General features: G+C 37.2%; 1 long non-coding RNA gene across 1 annotated transcript in view; it reads right to left on the bottom strand.

Annotated features, from left to right (window-relative positions):
* Nucleotides 1-773: 773 nt before the first annotated feature.
* LOC133259267 (uncharacterized) overlaps nucleotides 774-20918 on the bottom strand; it is a 58585-nt gene continuing 38440 nt past the window's right edge. Inside the window, exon 2 of the long non-coding RNA XR_009740335.1 lies at nucleotides 774-1976. This is a non-coding gene — a long non-coding RNA (uncharacterized LOC133259267). The remainder of the gene's footprint in view (nucleotides 1977-20918) is intronic.

Raw genomic sequence — 20918 nt, 5'->3', positions numbered from 1 at the left:
AATCTCAGCCCCAGAGAAGGCATCTTCCACCAAACTGTGAGCAGGCTCCAGCTGCTAACCATGTCTTCCTGAGATGTTGGATGCTTGACATCTGCCAGGAGGGTTGTAGCCTGAGATCAGCTCTCCAGAGGGGACAGACAGCACACCCACATAGTACAAAAAAAAAAAAAAAAAATTAAATTCATGTACAATTTAATCCACTGAAGCAAATTATAGTTTTAGCCCACGGCTTTCTTTTCAATATTTGAACAAAGCTCAGATCATGAAATTAGCTCAAGTATAAGATTATCACTGAGTGCCACACATTCCTTGGGGTTACTTGTGGAATTCTTTCCCATTATGTAGTACCATTCATGTTATCTAGCAAGGTCAATGGCTGCTCAGAGAGGTCATGTATTTTCTCAAAATTCCTATCACACTTTCTGTAATAAAAGTTTCTGGTTAGAAAAATATCATTTGGAGTGTCACTAGCAGGCTTTAAAAACCAATGCTGAAGGAAACATTTTTAAATAGGCACATTTTCAGCTAAAAAAATTCAGAAAGAAGAGTCTTCCCAGGTGGTGCAATGGTAAAGAAACAGTCTGCCAGTGCAGGAGATACAAGAGATATGGGTTCCATCCCTGGGTTGGGATGATCCCCTGCAGCAGAATATGGCAACCCACTTCAGTATTCTTGCCTGGGAAATCCCATGGACAGAGGAGCCTGGCAGGCTACAGTCCACGGGGTTGCAAAGCAGACATGACTGAGTGACTGAACACACACAGGACTAGAAATTAATTGATCGCAATTTAATATTTGGCATTGTTCTTTACTTGTACATTAAGAGCCTTGTCTAAGGGCCAAAGATGATTTACACCTGGAAGATATTAGCTGAATCCATTGATATGAAAGTGAAAGAAGAAACTTATTTTTTTTTTTTAAAGTATGGTAACATTTGTTGAACAAGATCAGAAAAAGTGGAAATTAACTCTTAGAGTCTTTTTTTTTTTCCCCCGAAAACTTGAGAGGCAACAGGTAGATCAATTTCATATTTCAAAACAAATGTCTTGACCATGATGAAGGCAAGTGTCAAGTGCCATCTCATTAAAACTCTTCTGTAGGGCAAATACCATTTATTTGCACAAGTTCAGTTCAGTTCATTTCAGTCACTCAGTCGTGACCAATCATTACGACCCCATGAATCACAGCACACCAGGCCTCCCTGTCCATCACCAACTCCCGGAGTTCACTCAAACTTATGTCCATCGAGTCAGTGATGCCATCCAGCCATCTCATCCTTTGTCATCCCCTTTTCCTTCTGCCCCCAATCCCTCCCAGCATCAGGGTCTTTTCCAATGAGCCAACTCTTTGCATGAGATGGCCAAAGTATTGGAGTTTCAGCTTCCAGTGAACACCCAGGACTGATTTCCTTTAGAATGCACTGGTTCCATCTCCTTGCAGTCCAAGGGACTCTCAAGAGTCTTCTCCAACACCACAGTTCAAAAGCATAAATTCTTCAGCACTCAGCTTTCTTCACAGTCCAACTCTCACATCCATACATGACCACTGGAAAAACCATAGCCTTGACTAGACGGACCTTTGTTGGCAAAATAATATCTCTGCTTTTCAATATACTATCTAGGTTGGTCATAACTTTCCTTCCAAGGAGTAAGCGTCTTTTAATTTCATGGCTACAGTCACCATCTGCAGTGATTTTGGAGCCCCCCAAAATAAAGTCAGCCACTGTTTCCACTGTTTCCCCATCTATTTCCCATGAAGAGATGGGACCAGATGCCATGATCTTCATTTTCTGAATGTTGAGCTTTAAGCCAACTTTTTAACTCTCCACTTTCACTTTCATCAAGAGGTTTTTGAGTTCCTCTTCACTTTCTGTCATAAGGGTGGTGTCATCTGCATATCTGAGGTTATTGATAGTTCTCTAGCAATCTTGATTCCAGCTTGTGCTTCTTCCAGCCCAGCGTTTCTCATGATGTACTCTGCATATAAGTTAAATAAGAAGTACAAGTTAGAGACAACTTAATTTTTAAAATCTGAAATTTGGTGGGAAAAAAATCATACTAACATCTAGGAAATTTTTCTGGGATCCAACCATTTATATATAATATCCTCTGGAAGTCACATCTGACATTTGGGGTCTTAAAGCAGCATTGACTTTATTACTAGAAAAATTAATTGCTGAGCTACCAAAAGCAAAAAATTAAAACTGATAAGATGAATTACTAAACTTTGCAACCCAGTAAACACACACATACACACAGCCTTTGATAACACTAATAACTTCTCAAAATAAATGAGAATTCCTCTGAGGTAAAATTTTGAGATAGATTAATAGTAAGTGCATCAGTTAACTGCTACAGAATGATGTTGCATTATCACCTCAAAACCAGTGGCTGAATATATAAGCTTTTATTTAGCTCAGGGCTTTGTGGCTTTGTGGTTTATACTGGCTTTGGGGACCTGTTTTCTTAGCTGGGCTCACTATATATGTGTTGGGCAGTTGGCGGGCTCTGGGGTAGGGGGGTGTCTGTGCCCGTGGTCTTCACTTTGGGTATGTTCTCTCAGTCATGGCAGAGGTGCAAGAGTAAGGGAAGGCCTCACCCTGACACCTTCAAGGAACTGAATGTGATAACAAAGACCAAGTATGGAAGCAGATCTTCCCCCAGCAGCCTCAGATGATACCACAGCTACAGCTGATGCTTGATCATATCCTATATGACATAATTCTCCATCAGATGAGCCAGAATCCACACCAAGGAAGGACCAGGGCCATGAGAGCTGATAGCCAGGGAGGTCTTTTGAAATCTGAGACCTAAACATCAACACTGTAGCATCAAGTATCTCAAGACCCCCTTATCTTTCCTGAAAAAGGGAAAGAACACATTTTAATTGATTTTTAAAATTTTCATGCCATTTTCCCTGGGCTTCATTTTTGCTACAGTAATTAAGGTCCTAGGTCATATTTTTTTGCCATCACATAGGTCCCTCTTGCTTTCTGTATCTGTCTTTACTCATGACTTATATGTTTCCTGGTGCTGCTCCTTGCCCTGCACTGGTTTTTGTTTTATTGTTATACATATAGTTCATCATCAGGTTGCCAATAAATAGTCTGGATCTTTCAATTCTTCTGACCTCTCATGCAAAACTGGGCTCAAGCTTATTAGCTTGAGCTAATAAAACCATTCTATATTACACATAAAACCATTCTATATTACTTAATGTAAAAGTGAAGTAAACATGATAGCCCAAAAGAAATTGGATTTTTTTGTTCATTTGTTTCTACTTTTCAATTTTCAGGAAGTGTCCCTCACAACTTATGTCTTCACCATAGAGAGTAGAGCAGGCTTGTCTCTTCCTCCTGAAAATTTCAGTACTGATACTGTCAGTCCTTAGCAGCAGGATCAAGAGTTCCGCTCACCATTTCTCTCAAGAGACTAAAGATGCTGACTACGTAAATATGCAGTGGCCATCTCTGATTGTCCAAAAGTTTTAGGATGGACCAACAGGATTTTACAGCAGACTTTTGCTATACATGAAATAAAAATAATGTTTAGCCTAGAATTTGAGGCACCTTAATAAACATGAAGATATTTATTGAACTGTTTCCCAGTATCTTTTACAGTAAACATTACATCAAAAAAAAAAAAAAAAATCCATGAGGGTTTGGTGACCTTTCAAGCCTGCGTTTCTAACCCTGTTCTCCTGAAATATTGGGAACTGGGGAGCAGAGGGTAGCTACTGTTCATGATTAGGGTTGAGTTGCAGGTTCAATAGCATTCACTAACTGCAGCAACAGCCATCATAGCCATGGCAATAGAAATGATCAATGACCTGCCTTCAGGCTTAATGCCACTGATAATTGATCCCCTGGTCATCGTTGAAAAAGGATGTTGATTTCTGTTTTGTATAATAAGCTCTTTTGAAGGTCACAATATTAAACTTTTACAATCTGTATTTTGTGCATGTATGTGTGTGATTTTAACATTAAGAATTTCATGCTTCCAAAGAATGCCTGCCTTTTTATCAATTTTGTTGAGAATCCTTTCTCTGACATATCAAAAGATGCAGAAAAAACTAGAAAGTTCCTCTTTAGATTCACAAACCCTAATTCTAAGACTATAGCTAAAACATAGATCAGGGTTTGGTGTTTCACTGTTTTCCATTTCTACTGGTATTAGCCTTTTACTAAGATTAATGATACTTACAAAACATTATGCTCACTATTGCAAAATGTCCAAGTCTTACTAAAATAAACCCTTCTCTTACCATTTATTGGGATTAATTTTACCATTCTTTCCTACCTAATTACTTATATAGGTTGCTTCCCTTGTTAATTTAATGCAGGAAGTCCTTTTGTTTAATACAGATGAGTCAATGCAGTGAGAATTAGTCTCTATCTAACCAATGTCTACTAGAAATAAGCTAGAAGTAATATTGCTGTAAATTCTAGTGCAATACATTGCCACAGGCCTGCATTTTTTCTAATTTTCTTTTGCTTCTATTTTATACAGAATATTGTACAAAGTATATATAAATTAACTGAGAAAATATATTGAATAATAACAATGACACAAATGTGGTGTCACCAGTAAGAACTGTAGTGAGTTTACTGTATTGTACCATCAGAACTAATACAGTGATGTAGACCAATTACATCTTTTTTTTTTTTTTTAAAGTAGATACTGGGAGGAAATGCATTCAAATGCTAATACTGATTTTTTAGGGGTAGGGTGAGCATTCTGGGTGATTATTATTAAATTTTACTTTGTGCTTTCATGTATTTTTACCTATCTACAACGAACATGCATTGCTTGTAAAATTAGGAAGAAAATAATAAATGACATTAAAAGCAAAAGAAAACCTCAATTCAGCAGGGTTTAAAAAACCAGTGTCAAATCTGCAATTTTATCATCAATTTTCACATGCTATCTTGCCGTAGTTTATACATTCTTACCATGTGAAAGTCGCTCAATCATGTCGGACTCTTTGCGACCCCAGGAACTATACAGTCCATGGAATTCTCCAGGCCAGAATGCTGGAGTGGGTAGACGTTCCCTTCTCCAGGGGATCTTTTCAACCCAGGGATTGAACCCGAGTATCTTGCATTGCAGGTGGATTCTTTACCAGCTAAGCCACCAGGGAAGCCCATACATTCTTATAAGCTCTTACATAATTTTCATAATCAAATAAACAACACTGCATGATCAATTTGAACAGAGAAGATTATGCTTAAGAAGAAACTCAGCTTTGGATCTTGAACTTGGAATACACAACACAAAAATCTCTATGCTACCTTATCTGTCAGTAAATTAATGTAGAAAATAAATAATTGCATATTTATTTCAGTTTTATGTTGTCATTTTTTGTGCTGCATAGTATTTATTAAAATCTAAAATAAGAATACAAAATGCCATCAGGTACTTCTTAATAAAGATTGCACTTATATAATGTACTAAAATGGAGTTGATCAGGATAAAATATCTTACACTTAGTAATTGAAGCAAGAACAAATGTGCAAGAACTCAGGAAAAATAGTCTCAATTATTTCTTCTTCCTATACAATAATATTTTTGATACTGCATAAAACCACAAATGCACTCTCTTTACCCTAAATCGTAAGTCAAGAATGCTGCAACTAACAGAACATAAAATTCATGAGGGAAGAACTTTGGTCTAAATTTTCACTGAAAGATCCCCAAAATCTAGAGGAGTGATTTGATAGAGTAGATGCTCAATAAACCTTTATTATATCTGGGATGCATAAAAGCCCTAGATGAGGAAATATAAACACAGTAGGTGATTCTTATTTTTTAATCCAGATATTCACAGATATAGGCATATAAATATTTATGCTTAGATGTAACATAAAAATAAGCATATAAATATTTATGCTCATATATAAATAAATATTAAAATCTAAAATATGTAGCATAAAAAGTAAAATATGTAAAACCTAAAGATGTAAATATTTATGCTTAGATGTAAAATAAATATAAGTACCTATATGTGTATCCACACATAGGCACATAGATTGAAAAATAATACTTATCCAAATTGGAAAGAAATATAATAAATTCAAAACTAATTAATTCTATAACATGGAGAAAATGAGATTAATGTATTTCCATCTTTTCACAGGTCTTTATTACTATTCTGCTTTCAAATAATAGAAAAAATTCTATATGACAGTATGAATTGTATTGCATAACTTACAATTTTACCATAACATGTATACTAGTCAAGTAAAATAGTTAAAGAATTATATTCATCCACTGATGTTATTTTTAAAACGATATTTGCATGAAAAGAGGTGGAGAAATAGTAAGATTCCATTTCAGGCTAAAGCCTGTTTTATAGTCAACTGCCACTTCATAGAGAGACCTGGTGTTGAAAGAGCAGAAAACATTTGGAGCTGGTCACAGTTCACCCCTTAATGGACCTGAAATGCCAAGCATGCTTTACTCTGTTCTTGGGAGGCTTCCAGAATGCCAATTTAGGCAAGCTTCACTTCTAATGCAATTCTGCCGTTGTTTAACTCAACTGCTGAGAGAGTTTTGGAGTACTGTTTCCAAAATAGAAAAAGAAGCAAGGAAAAAAAAAGAAGTGAAACAGTCTGTTATTTTTCATTTTGTAATTCTTAATTAACGGTTCCTTTATGGAAAACTTGCACAGTCAACAGTGTACTACCCTTGTGTGTTTGATGGAGTTGCCCAAAACATAAAATGTGAACCCAAGAAAACCTTACTTGGGTGGGTTATCACCCCCAAACACCTCAAGCAACCTCACCACAAATGTCTGTCACCTGAGAATTTCAGGCATGTCCTTAGAGAGTCTAAAACTCCCATGAAAATCTGCAGTACTTAGTAATACCTAGTTGGGATGGAGGACTAACTCCAACTTTTGTCCTAAATAGAGAGCTGGGCACAATGCTTTTCTTTCCAGTCAAACTGAATGAATCAACATGCAGACCTGACCTCTACTTCAGAACTCATCCACAGGCCACATGAGAGAAATGGGTTCCAGACATGGAGGTAAAACTGTGCTTATTCCCAGTAATCATTACTCTTTACATTAATAAACACAATCCTTAGAAACCTACAAAATGGCTATGAGAACTAATAAATCATAATAGTATGATGCCTGATCAAAAGACAAAGCAATGCCTGATCAAAAGACAAAGCAATAGCATCAAAAATGTGGAAAAATGAATGCAGATACAGAGGGATTTTTAAAAAGTGTGACTTAGGGTAGCATAAAAATCGTAAAGTACATGCTGCTGCTGCTGCTGCTAAGTCGCTTCAGTCGTGCCCAACTCTGTGCAATCCCATAGACGGCAGCCCACCAGGCTTCCCCGTCCCTGGGATTCTCCAGGCAAGAACACTGGAGTGGGTTGCCATTTCCTTCTCCAATGCATGAAAGTGAAAAGTAAAAGTGAAGTCACTCAGTCATGTCTGACTCTTAGCAATCCCATGGACTGTAGCCTACCAGGCTCCTCCGTCCATGGGATTTTCCAGGCAGGAGTACTGGAGTGGGGTGCCATTGCCTTCTCCAAAGTACATGAGTTAAATTTAATACAAGATTCATGTAACCTTACAAGGGTCAGCTTTTTTGTTTATAAAATTTAAATAGAAAGACTGCCTGCTTATTGGATGGTTCTGAGAATGTGAAGAACTTGGTAAGTACCTCATACATACACTCAGAGTAAATGTTAGCTATTATTTACATTATCATTATTATTATGAAGCTATTTTATCCTTTAAAATACCCTGGACAAGATGGTTTAAAACAGGCTGTGCCTTCACTTCTCAAGTGTATTTCAAGGATTGGGATTTTTTTCCTAAATAAAAGAATCTAAATTTTTATCTCAGTTACTTGTGCACAGACTCTACCAATCGGCTACTTCCTGATCTTTAGTATGTGTAGCTTGCCCCTGAGTGAATGCTCACAATACAAAGTCTAAAATGCACACAATACCATTGTCCTTATTCTTCCTTTATTTAACTTCCATGTAAGTCAATGAGAAAAGTATCAACACTACAATAGAAAAAGGGGCCAAGTATGAACAGATGATACATACAGGGAAAAGCAAACACATGAAAATATTGTATCATTTTAACAATAAAAGATTCTAATTTTAAAAGCAGCAAAACATGAGTTTTGCTTCCAAACCAACGTGATTGAAAAGGGCAATATTCCTTGTTAGTAAGAATGTTGGAAAATGGGCATCTTTATACTGATGACAAAGCTGCAAAGTTCTGCAAACATTATGGAAGGCAATTGTCAATATAGATCGAAACAGTAAATATTTATATCTTTGGACCCAGCAATACCATTAGGAATATGCCCTAAAGAAATAAGAAATAAATGTAATGATTTACATCAAAATATGTTTATCACATTTTATAATATGAGTGGAAAATAAACAATAAGCTAAATGTCTAACAGCTGAAAACTGCCATATAAATGATGATAAAGTCAGAAAAATGAGAATTTAGAGGACATACAACATGTATTAGCAAGGACAAATGTTCAAGTAATAACAGAATGGAATGTAGAATCCTAGTTTTAAAGTCTGTACATAGGTGTTCATTCTATTAATGTTATCTCTGGGTGGGGAAATTACAGGTTGCTTTCCTTTCTCCTCACATGTTTAGCATTTCATAATAAACATACATTATCTTAATAACTGAGTAGAATATGCACACAAATTTCTTTCAAGAAGTGGGTTAGTATAGTAAGAATTTTGCAGGCTTAGGGAGTCTGTCTCAAGCATAACAATTATTTTAATTTCTATAGTATTCATCTTGCAATAAATCCTTATTAGGGAAGATGTTTAAGAAGACCAATACCTGTAGCTAATGTCTAATTGGGGTGAGTAAGTAGTTTCCCTATAGTGACGAGCATTATATAAAATAAACACGGAAGGTGCTTTGCTAGCCTGCAGGAGTGATTCATTAATTGTGTGTTAGCAGCTTCAGTTCAGTTCAGTTCAGTTGTTCAGTCATGTCCGACTCTTTGCAACCCCATGAATTGCAGCACGCCAGACCTCCCTGTCCATCACCAACTCCTGGAGTTCACTCAGACTCACGTCCATTGAGTCAGTGATGCCATCCAGCCATCTCATCCTCTGTTGTCCCCTTCTCCTTCTGCCCCCAGTCCCTCCCAGCATCAGAGTCTTTTCCAATGAGTCAACTCTTCACATGAGGTGGCCAAAGTACTGGAGTTTTAGCTTTAGCATCATTAGCCGTGTCCAACTCTTTGCAACCTCCTGGACTGTAGCCCACAAGGCTCCTCTATCCATGGGATTCTCCAGGCAAGAATGCCCGGGTGGGTAGCCATTCCCTTCTCCAGGGGATCTTCCCAACCCAGGGATCAAACCCAGGTGTCCCGCATAGCAGGCAGATTCTTTACCATCTGAGTCACCAGAGAAGCCTGGTTCATTAATTTGACCAACAGCTTCTACTGGTCAGGCAGAGACTCAGAGACAAACAGCATCTGTTCAAAAGACAAACCAGTGTGCATTCACTTCATAAGGTAATGGTTCAGTCTAGTTCTTTTAAAAGTTTCAGTGCCCTCCAAATTAACCTCCTGGCATCGAGAATCTGATAAAGAACTGTATTCCTGTGTGTCACAGTTTGTATTATTCTGCTTTGGTACTGAATTTCATGATATATCATTAAGAACATAAAAGAGGAGACCAATAATAACAAACATGCATTTACGGGTGATTTGAGTACTTCATATATATTTATAAGTCACATATACAGATATAATATGTAAGTTGCCTATTCAAAGTATTATTGATGTTTTTAAGAAAATTGTGTACCTTTACAAAATCAGACAGTGTTTTCTTTGGCAAGTAATAGGTATTAGAATTCATTACCTCTTAATTTCCTTATGTAAGGATGATTGTGCATATATTACAAAGCAGTGGTAGGAATTAAATACAATCACATTCATGTAAAGCTGTTATAGCACAATATCCTTCAACCAAATTTACAAGAATAACAACTCTTTTGAAGTCATTTAATTGGAATTTTATAACGTTAAATGATACTTTCCAATCTTTAAAATTGCCCATTAAATATAATGAGAATTATCCTCATGCAAAATTTGAGTCTCAGTTCTACCATGCTAGTAGAAGAATGGATTTCCATAAACTAAATAACATTGACTGTATATATTTATTAAGGGTGGAGGTCTCTCTCTTCCTCTCCGTCTCTCTGTCTCTAGTTCTCTCTGTGTCTCTCACACACACAAGCACACACACTATTTCAGTGGGCAGTAATACCCACCACACCCTTCAAGATTTTCCAAAGCCTTTGTGATATTACTGTTGTTATCCATATGAAGTAGCATATTGGCAGACACCATGATTCACACAGTATGAATCTTTATTTGTATAAAGCTTTGTCTAGAATTCTTCAAACGTATCTACTCTAGACTGAAATATGACCTCCGCTGGTTATTTTGTTTTCAGAATTTGGTCTTAGACTTGAATGCTTAAGAGAAAAGGGACCATATATATAGTGTTATCTCATATAGTTTCTAATTTGTCATGTGTGAATAATCATGCAAAAATTTTTAAAATTTAGTCAACCCAAAAGCATTTATTAACATCTGTTGCAGCGCTTTTCAGACTTTGGCAAGCATTATATATACAAGGGGAAATTATTCAAAATACAAGAACCAATCTACTACTGTAGATGCCCATCTTGCTGCTGCTTCATGATGTTATTAAGAGCACTGTCTATTGTATCTCACAATGTCCCCACTCTAATTTCCCATAAGAAAGATGTGTTTCAAAATCAACTGTCAAAAGTTTTATTTTGCTTCATGAAAGGGTAATTTTCCCTCTCTACAAGTTGTGATTCTTAAGGATTACCTTAGGGTTGCTATAAAAAAGGAAATGAGCAGTATATTTTCATATTGTTTTCAGTCTTGATGCAGAATAGTAAAATAGTCCTGAATCCGTTTCTCCAAGACAATGGTTTAGACGAGCTGATGGGGAAGTCAAGGACTTGCCTCCTTTGGGATAATACTGCTTGCCCGGGCATGATGGAATGTAGGTGGAATGTATACTGAAGGACCAGTACACACACCTGCCTTCAGCCTTCTTTATCACAAATGAGGTGAGTCCCCTTATGAATTCCTGTGCCCTCCCCCCAAATATCATATTGCAATACATTTGCATGAAAGACATTTTACGCAACATAAAATCATCATTCTACCTAAGTTGAAAAATTCAAAGTTCCATTTAATAATAAGGCATGAAATATGATAATTGCTTAGAGAGATTTATGGTGCATTTTTATTATTATTACTTTTGCAGCCTACCAGAGCTCTTTGATTCATGAGGCAATTGCAGAGGTGGAAAAGAAAGTCGTCATTGTTTCCAGGGGCAGTGAATGGTATTATATCTAACATTTAACCAGTAGACTCAAGTGCCATAATAAAAAGAAATAGCTATCTCTAGCTCCCAAATTTCTTTTGTGTGCATTTTCCATCATGAGTGAATAACTGAGTAGGGTGTCATTTTTACCACAAAGCTAATTGCAGGTGGATAAGGGCTACACTTTTAACATGACTGTGTCTCTATGCGTTGGCTTATATAGGCTAAATGATCATTTGGTTGCTTGAATAGAATATTTTTGTTTTAGTTGAGTTGTTTCTATAGTTTGATCAAGATAGGCATTTATTCTAAATATATTAGCTATATAATAATATTTTTTCAATGATATATTTTAGAGCAAGGTAGATTTTACTTAAGAGAAATGTCATACTTCTCAAAACACATAGAGTAATAAAGTGAATTTTAATTCTTTGTGAGCAAGACACTCTATCCAACCCAGTATAATACACTAGTTTTTATTCTACTGTATAAATGACCTCGGAATATCTCTTTGGTAATTCAGGTCAGGTTATTTATACACCATCCTTCAATCCTTATCAGTCTTTGCCATTTCTTCCTAATATCATCACTGATGTGAAATTAGATGGCCTGCAATGCATTTCTTTAAGACATTCAGTACATGACATAAATTCTGGAAACTAAATCTTTTTGTCTATCTACAAATGTCACCTTACAGGAGGGAGAGAGAGAGAGAATGTGTGTAGAGTGGGGAGAGTCAGGGAGAAATCTTTTGCTTTAGAAGTGACCTTTAACTTGAAAAACTGTGGAACTCAATACATATTCAATTCACACTTCCACTAACACAGTCTTCAAAAGCAAACGTAAGTGTTTACTAAGTTCATGACTTGATCCTGAGGCTTCTTCCGGGTTTCTCTAACAGTGGGCACCTACGTTCCTTTCATTCTTGACCTTGTTGAGAATCCACTGGTGAATTGTCTGAAATACAGAAGCAAAATATTCCCTACAGAAAAGAAAAGACACAAAAGAGCCATGCATCCTCGTTCTCTCTTCTCCTTCTTCATCTTTTCTCTTTCATATAAAAACACTTGTCCCCTTAAATAAAACAAGACTTTTGCAATAAGCAAATAAGTTTTAGAGTTTTAAAATAACACAGTGATCCAAAATCTTGTTGAATGTGCCTCAGGTACTCAACATTGGTGGTTGTTTATTTCATAAATTCTCTCCCCCCACACACAGGAAAACAGGTTCAATATTATTTAACCTAAGGGCTTCCCTCATAGCTCAGTTGGTAAAGAATATATAGTCCATGGGGTTGCAGAGAGTCCAACACAACTGACCAACTTTCACTTTCACTTTTTTATTTCTTCATATCACAGGACATGCCAGTGCCCCTTGTAACTTGCTGTATAATGTCTTGTTATTTAGCTACTTTTTTTTTATGTTGAAGGACGCTTCTCTAAGTCAATGTCCAAAGACAGATAGGAAACCAAAACCCAATACAATTAAAATATTTAATAGAAATTTCAAATATTTCTTCCTTGATTTCTATTTCACAAACATTCTTCTCACAATTATTGGATTAGAAAACTATGTATTCATATATTTTTCCAGGCCTCCATAATTTTTAATTTTCCAAGTAAAAAGTAAAACCAAACAACCTATACACAAATTCCTGTAGCTATAAATTCCTCATCTTATTTGCTCTACAGTATTAAACTGCTCTTCTTATACTTCGCCTTGTGTGTTTTTCCACCCTTTACTCACTTTAAAAGGTCGATTACATGGTTAAAGTCTTTGCCAAATTTATCTTTATTGTCTATGTTACTGTATCATACTTGATGAATGCAATGCTAAAATTTAATTGAGTGTTATTTATTGCTGGGTATTGTTGAGTATGGGCCTCCCTGGTGGCTCAGTTGGTAAAGAATCCACCTGCAAAGCGGGAAACCTGGGTTTGATCCCCGGGTTGGGAAGATCCCCTGGAGGAGGGCATGAAATCCCACTCCAATATTCTTGCCTGGAGAATCCCCTGGAGGAGGTGCCTGGCGGGCTACAGTCCATGGGGTAGCAAAGAGTCAGACACGACCAAGCAAGCAAGCACAGCATAGCACATTGTTGAGTATGATTTTAAAAAGCTTATTTGCTAAGTGTAAATATTTTATGTAAATTCTTATGGCGATAATAAGAAAATATTTAAATATTAATACTATTCTAAAGCACAGGGAAGGAAATGGCAACTCACTCCAGTACTCTTGCCTGGAAAACTCCATGGATGGAGGAGCCTGGTGGGCTGCAGTCCATGGGGTCACAAAGAGTCAGACATGACTGAGTGACTTCACATTCTTTCTTTCTATAGTTTCTTTTGGAGGAGGAAATGGCAACCCACTCGAGTGTTCTTGCCTGGAGAATCCCATGGACTGCAGTCTATGGGGTTGCAAATAGACACGACTAAGCAACTAACACACATTCTAAAGCATTTCCAAATGTAATAATCTTAGGGAGATAAAAATGAGAAATTAAATAAACATTTTCTCCATGCTTTGTCCTAAGGGAGAGAGTCAGTTAAAAGATCGATTTTTACTTTAACTCAGAGGATATCCTATGAGAGATGACTTGACATTATAAATGATTGATAAGTTTATCTCAAAAAGCTGAAGTAAGGATAGGTTCAAAAGCCATGGAATTGGAGTGGATAATGGATTGTGCCTACTTCTCTAACATACTCAATTCCCTACTTGGATATTGAAAGAACTGCAGCTCCGATGTGACCTAAAATGAGGTTGCCCAAGTATTTGCTTTTCAAAATAGGACTCCTTGGGGATAAAAAGGATTATATTATACTTATACTAAGATACTGAGCATCAGTGCAGATTGTCTCAGACAATGTGAGATCAGTCAGTCAGTCCGTTCAGTTGCTCAGTCGTGTCCAACTCTTTGTGATCCCATGGACCGTGGTATGCCAGGCCTCCCTGTTCATCAGCAACTCCCAGAGATTACTCAAACTCATGTCCATTGAGTCGGTGATGCCATCCAACCATCTCATCCTCTGTCATCCCCTTTTCCTCCTGCTTTCAATCTTTCTCAGCATCAGGGTCTTTTCAGATGAGTCAGTTATTCACATCAGGTGGTCAAAGGATTGGAGTTTCAGCTTCAGAATCAGTCCTTCCAATGAACACCCAGGCCTGATCTCCTTTAGGATGGACTGGTTGGATCTCCTTGCAGTCCAAGGGACTCTCAAGAGTCTTCTTCAACACCACAGTTCAAAAGCATCAATTCTTTGGAGCTCAGCTTTCTTTATAGTCCAACTCTCACATCCATACATGACTACTGGAAAAACCATAGCTTTTTTTTTTTTCTAATTTTATTTTATTTTTAAACTTTACATAATTGTATTAGTTTTGCCAAACATCAAAATGAATCTGCCACAGGTATACATGTGTTCCCCATCCTGAACCCTCCTCCCTCCTCCTTCCCCATACCATCCCTCTGGGTCGTCCCAGTGCACCAGCCCCAAGCATCCAGCATCATGCATCGAACCTGGACTGGCAACTCGTCTCTTACATGACATTTTACATGTTTCAATGCCATTCTCCCAAATCTTCCCACCCTCTCCCTCTACCACAGAGTCCATAAGACTGTTCTATACGTCAGTGTATATGGTGACTGTAGCCATGAAATTAAAATTAAAATTAAATTAAAATCCTTTGCAGTCAAAGGATTTGGCATAATCAGTAAAGCAGAAGTAGATATTTTTCTGGAACACTTTTGCTTTTTTGATGTTCCAACAGATGTTAGCAATTTGACCTCTGCTTCCTCTACCTTTTCTAAATCCAGCTTGAACATCTGTAAGTTCATGCTTCACGTATTGCTTAAGCCTGGCTTTGAGAATTTTGAGCATTACTTTACTAGCTTGTGAGATGAGTGTAATTGTGCGGTAGTTTGAGCATTCTTTGGCATTGCCTTTCTTTGGGATTAGAATGAAAACTGACCTTTTCGAGTCCTATGGCCACTGCTGAGTCTTCAATTTGCTGGCATATTGAGTGCAGCACTTTCACAGCATCATCTCTTAGAATTTGAAACAGCTCAACTGAAATTCCATCACCTCCACTAGCTTTGTTTGTAGTGATTCTTCCTAAGGTCCACTTGACTTCACATTCCATTCTCAAGCAATGTGAGATACTTACATACATCCCTCCAGCTGGAGAACATGTATTTGTTTGGTGGTAAATTAAGATAATCCAAATAAAACATTTATTAATATGAAGTGAAGAAAACACAAGGAACTCCAAATAACTAAAACCATGGTGGAAAAGGAGAACTAAGTTGAAGAACTCATTTCTTGATTTCAAACAAACTATAGCAATTAAGAAGGTTGGAGCTGGCAAAAGGATATCCATACACATAAATGGAATGGACTCACAAGTCTATGAATAAATCTTTACATTCATGGTTAATTTCAATAAGGGAGCCAAGACAATTCAATTGGGAAACAAGAGCCTCTCCGGCAAACAGTGCTGGAATAAACGGATATCTGCATATAAAATAATGAAATTGGACCCTTGCCTCACACCATATTAAAAAAAAAATCCTTAAATGAATCAAGGACATAAAGGTAAGAGCTGAAACTATAAAATTCTTAAAAGAAAGTACAGATGTTAATTTTTGTGACTTTGAATTAATCAAGGGTTTCTTAGATACAACACCAACAGTGCAAGCAACAAAAGGAAAATAGATTAATTAGATTTCATAATAATTAACAATGCTTGTGCATCAAAAATACTGTCAAGAGAGCAAAAAGACAACTCACAGAATGGGATGAAATACTAATAAATCTTAGAATTTGCAACTATTATAATTTATCAGTAAAAAAGACAAATAACCCAATTTTTTAAATGGACAAAGGATTTGAAAATACATTTTTAAAAGTCAATATATAAATGACCAATAAACATCTGAAAAAAAAACATTTAGTATTATTATTTGTTGGAGAAATGAAAACCAAAACCACAGTGAGCTACTACTTTACACTCACTGTGCTTACTTGCTCAGTCATGTCTGACTCTTTGCAACCCTGTGGTCTGTAACCTGCCAGGCTCCTCTGACCATGGGATTCTCCAGCAAGAATACTGGAGTGGGCTGCCATGACCTTCTCCAGAGGATCTTCCCAACCCAGGTATTGAACCCGCATTTCCTGCATTGTCGGGCATATTCTTTATCACTGAGCCACCAGGGAAGCTTACAATCAGTCGATAATAAGTTAAAAAAGACAGTAACAAATGTTAGCAGGGACGTGAGAAAATTGAAACTTCATACATTGCTGATGGGAACATAAAATGGTCCTGTCATTTTGGAAATACAGTTTTTCAGTTCTTCAGATAGTTAAACATAGAGTCACCATTTGGCCCAGTAGTTCCACCCCTAGGTACATATCCAACAGAACTAAAAACATGTCTACGTGAAAATTTGTACATGAATATTCAAAACAGCATTATTCACTATAGCAAAATAGTACAGTTAAAGTGTCTATCAAGTGATAAATTAATAAAGTAAATGTGAATATTTTATTTAAAAAATAAAGCTAAAAGTGTACACTTTGAACAGTAACAACAGCGACCATGACACTGTCTATTACCTCTTGCGCACTTATCCAAGTCAGGCATTGCACTAAAAACTCAGCATATTTCCAATAGATAATAAACTTTCCTCTGATATACAATGTATCTTCTTATCTGTTGTTTTAACTTTTAAAAACCATTTGAATTTTCTATTTTCACTCTTTTGAAATAAATTATTTTCATTCTTTTCTACCCCAAAACTATCAGGATCCTGTATACATATGTGCTGAGTTGCTTCAGTCGTGTCTGACTCTTTGTGACCCTATGGACTCTAGGCCACTAGGCTCCTCTGTCCATGGGGTTGTCCATGCAAGAATACTGGAGTGGGTTGCCATTCCCTTTGCCAGAAGATCTTCCTGACCCAGGGATCGAACCCATGGCTCTACATGTCCTGCTTTGGCAGGTGGGTTCTTTACCACTAGTGTCACCTGGGAAGCCCTAGGATCCTGTATATTTTTATTCAATAGATTTAATGGATTTTTTACATACAGCTTTTAATCCCAAATTATTGTTAGAGGTTTAAGGCTGACTTCTCACCTCCTTTTTTGACCTCTTCATCCTCCTCCTATTTATCAGCTCCCCATTTAAAAATTAACATTCAATATTAATTAATAATATATAATAGTAATGATAATATTCTCTGAGTGCAAAACTTTAAGTTCCCATAATTATATCATTTTTCCTCCTTCCGCATTGCATGGTCTTGCTTGACAATATGTTTTTGTTTTGTTTAGTGCAAGCAATTGGATTTATTTAGGTGCATATTTATCTTATATTGAATCCCATATTCAATAAATGTGGTTGAGAAACAGTCTCACCTTTTCTTTAAAAAAACACATAATTGGATTTATAGTTCATTTTTTATATGAAAATAGATTTCAGGAGAATTAAGTAGCACAGTTTTAAAAATAAAACCACAAAGGTTTTAGAAGAAAATGTGGTATCATTTTATCTCTAAATAAAAAGATGGAGTGAAGCACTTTCTCAGCTTGACATTAATACACATGCCATAGACAAAATATATAACTTAAATTATAGAAACATTTTAACTTTAAAATATCTCAAAGTCATAAGAGAAACAAAAATTGTAATAAATGCAATATAATTCTTAGGCAAAGAGCTAATGCTCTTATTTAAAATTAATAAAGAAAAGATTAAACCAGTATAAAAATGGGCCATGGAGTTGATCAAGATGTCACAAAAAATCTGCAAAATTTACTTTTACAGAAAATCATGAAATTTACACTGTACATTATGCTTGAAACAATAGGGCAAGACAGTGAAGACTTTCAAGCAATAGAAGAAAGTTTTGTCTACCTTTTTTTTTTTTTTAATCATTCCCTACCACAGCCAGAGACACAGTGGGGTTTGTGGATTCTCCTTGCAGAGTTCATTTCCTCCTACTTCATTTTTACTGCAAAGTCTGAACCAGACCAGGCTATAGAATCCAGTATAGGTTTTATGATTGATGAAAATAATGATCCAGGTTCTGTATCATTTTGTTTGCACTTTAGTTGTCAAAACCAGTAGGGGCCCAAAGCACACACACCAATCAGAGTCTGAGGTAAATGGATTCAGCTCTCCAGGGCTTTTCTACCTCCTCAGGATGCACATCCCAAATTATGAGCCTCACAGGAGGAACCTGCAGGCTCAGGGAAGGTGGATCCTGGCTTTGCTCCCCTTTAAATGGAGAGGTCTGGGCAGCGGTCACCTCCAGACCAAAAGGTCTGCTCACTGTAATTGGAAGTGTTCTGTTTTGAGCATGATGTGTTTCCCTCTGTGATATGAGGTCTGGGCAGCATCCCCTTGCTCCAGGTGTCATCAGTGGTCCTCGGAGATCACAGAGGCCTCAGTGCCTGCCTTCAGGAAGCAGGAACCAGTGTGGCCCATGATGGAGCCTGCCCAGCACCTGCCTTCCCTGAGTGAAAACTTCCAAAGCAGCTCCCTCCACGCCTGTGCACAGAAATGGTCACCTCCCCTTCTAGCCTGGAAGATGGGTTTCTTATCTTCCCCTGAGTAGTGGGGGAAATGAAATCTATCCCTTGTGAGCACATAGCAGTATTTTGCTTTAAGTCTTTGCTGGTTGAATAGTGGCTGGTCGGAGCATTAAACCACAGGAAGAAATCCACATCTCCACCAACAGCCACTGAGTCTCAGCTTCTGGCCTGTATTATAATTCTCTTGTGGACATAACTGCCACTCAAGCTTTCTTTATTACATTAGCACATTCTGAGCAAAAAATGTTAACACAGGAGCCCACTAGAAATATGGCTTCCGTTTAGGATATTTTCTTGTTTGCTTACGATTTGGCAGGCTTGATAATGAACGATTAAAAGAAATCATGACTCTTCTCTGGAAGAAGGGTGGCAATGCTCTCCTAGCCATTTTCTAGATCCTTCCGATTAATGGATGTCTACAGCTTATAGCCACTGGATTTATAAGTGAGAGGCCTGAGTATTAACTATGGATTCTTATTGTTTATTCCTAAATCAATACCCATAAAGCATTGAAATAGTTTGTACATTTTCTGTCCTTGAATTGACAACAGTGTTCACAGCTCTGTGAAAACATGGTGCTTTTTGACATTTGTAGAAATAGCAATTACCCATAGTAAGGAACATGGAAAGGCCCCTGTCAGCCTGTCTGACTTGAACCATGTCCAGTGACATGACCAAAATTGCTTCAGAAACACAGCTACTCAAGTGAATAACCATTTAAGTAATAAACCTGGAGAGGAGAATCCATCTTTGCTGAAACAAGTAGGAGTTAAACCCAAGACCAGCATCATGGCAACAAAATAGAGCACATATTTACCTTTTTTTTAAAAAAGTGACAAAACAAACAAAAACAAAGGTTTATAGCATTTTACCTTATTTCCCCATTTTGTCCCTTACTGAAATATAAAAGTTAAACTTTTTGGAATAGCGGGGAAACAAATATGATGTGTTTGACTCCCAAAGCCTGGTCTGATCCCTGCGCTAGAGTCTCTATCAATTAATATAGATGCTCACAGCTCAGAGGTTGGTACCCAAGTGATAAAAAATACCTGCTCAGGCTCTAAAGTTTAAGTCCTGCCACTGACTTACAAGGCAATTTGAGCCATTTCACTTACCTGCTCTCTAATCTATTCTACTAATCTGTTGAAAGGATTGAACTATTTCCCTCTCATTCATTCTTCTCATCTTATAAGGGGATTAAAATTCTCAACCTTACAGGCATGCTGCTAAAGACCATTGTTCAACTTTAATAACAGCAAAAGAAATGACAATAAAAGCCATTGCTATACCAGCACCTTGACTGTTCATCACTTTTTAGTCTCTTACAGACCTGGCAGTTTTGAAAACACACTGTAATTAGATATTTTCAGGGCTTCAGAACATGCTATCAGTACTATGTACCCTAGTTTGTTTGCCTTCTGTCCTGTGTGTGTGTGTGTGTTTCTGTCTGCCTGTCTGTCACTCTCATTCAGCAAATTACACCTGTGGGACTCACACCTGTTTTATCAGTGCCTGAGAGAGGTTCACCAAGAGTGACCTTCCCAATAAATCCTGCAGAGACAGGGCTCCCCTTCTCAGCCTCTTCACTGGGGACCCCAACCTCACAGGGGATCACAGGATTTACCCCTAAGAAGGGGATTAAGTCACTTCCACAGCAGACAGATTCTTAAGCAGTGTTCTGTCAGTAAAGAACAATGCAGAAATGAATTGGAGGTAAACAACAAATATCTGACATTTTTCTAAAAGCTAATCTATAGGACTTGCTGGCGGTCCAGTGGTTAAGACTCCAGGGGTCACTAGTTTGATCCTTGGTCAAGGAACTAAGATCCCACATGCCACATGGCATAGTCACAAAGAAAACAAACAGTAAAAGCTAATTGGGTTTATTCCTGACAAAGTTATACCCCACAGCCCTAAAAAACAAATTTTAATCAC

The sequence above is a fragment of the Bos javanicus genome, chromosome 13 (genome assembly GCF_032452875.1).
Source record: "Bos javanicus breed banteng chromosome 13, ARS-OSU_banteng_1.0, whole genome shotgun sequence".
NCBI lineage: Eukaryota > Metazoa > Chordata > Mammalia > Artiodactyla > Bovidae > Bos > Bos javanicus.
Note: the sequence above shows the minus strand (reverse complement) of the source record. Positions and strands in the feature narration are given on the sequence as shown.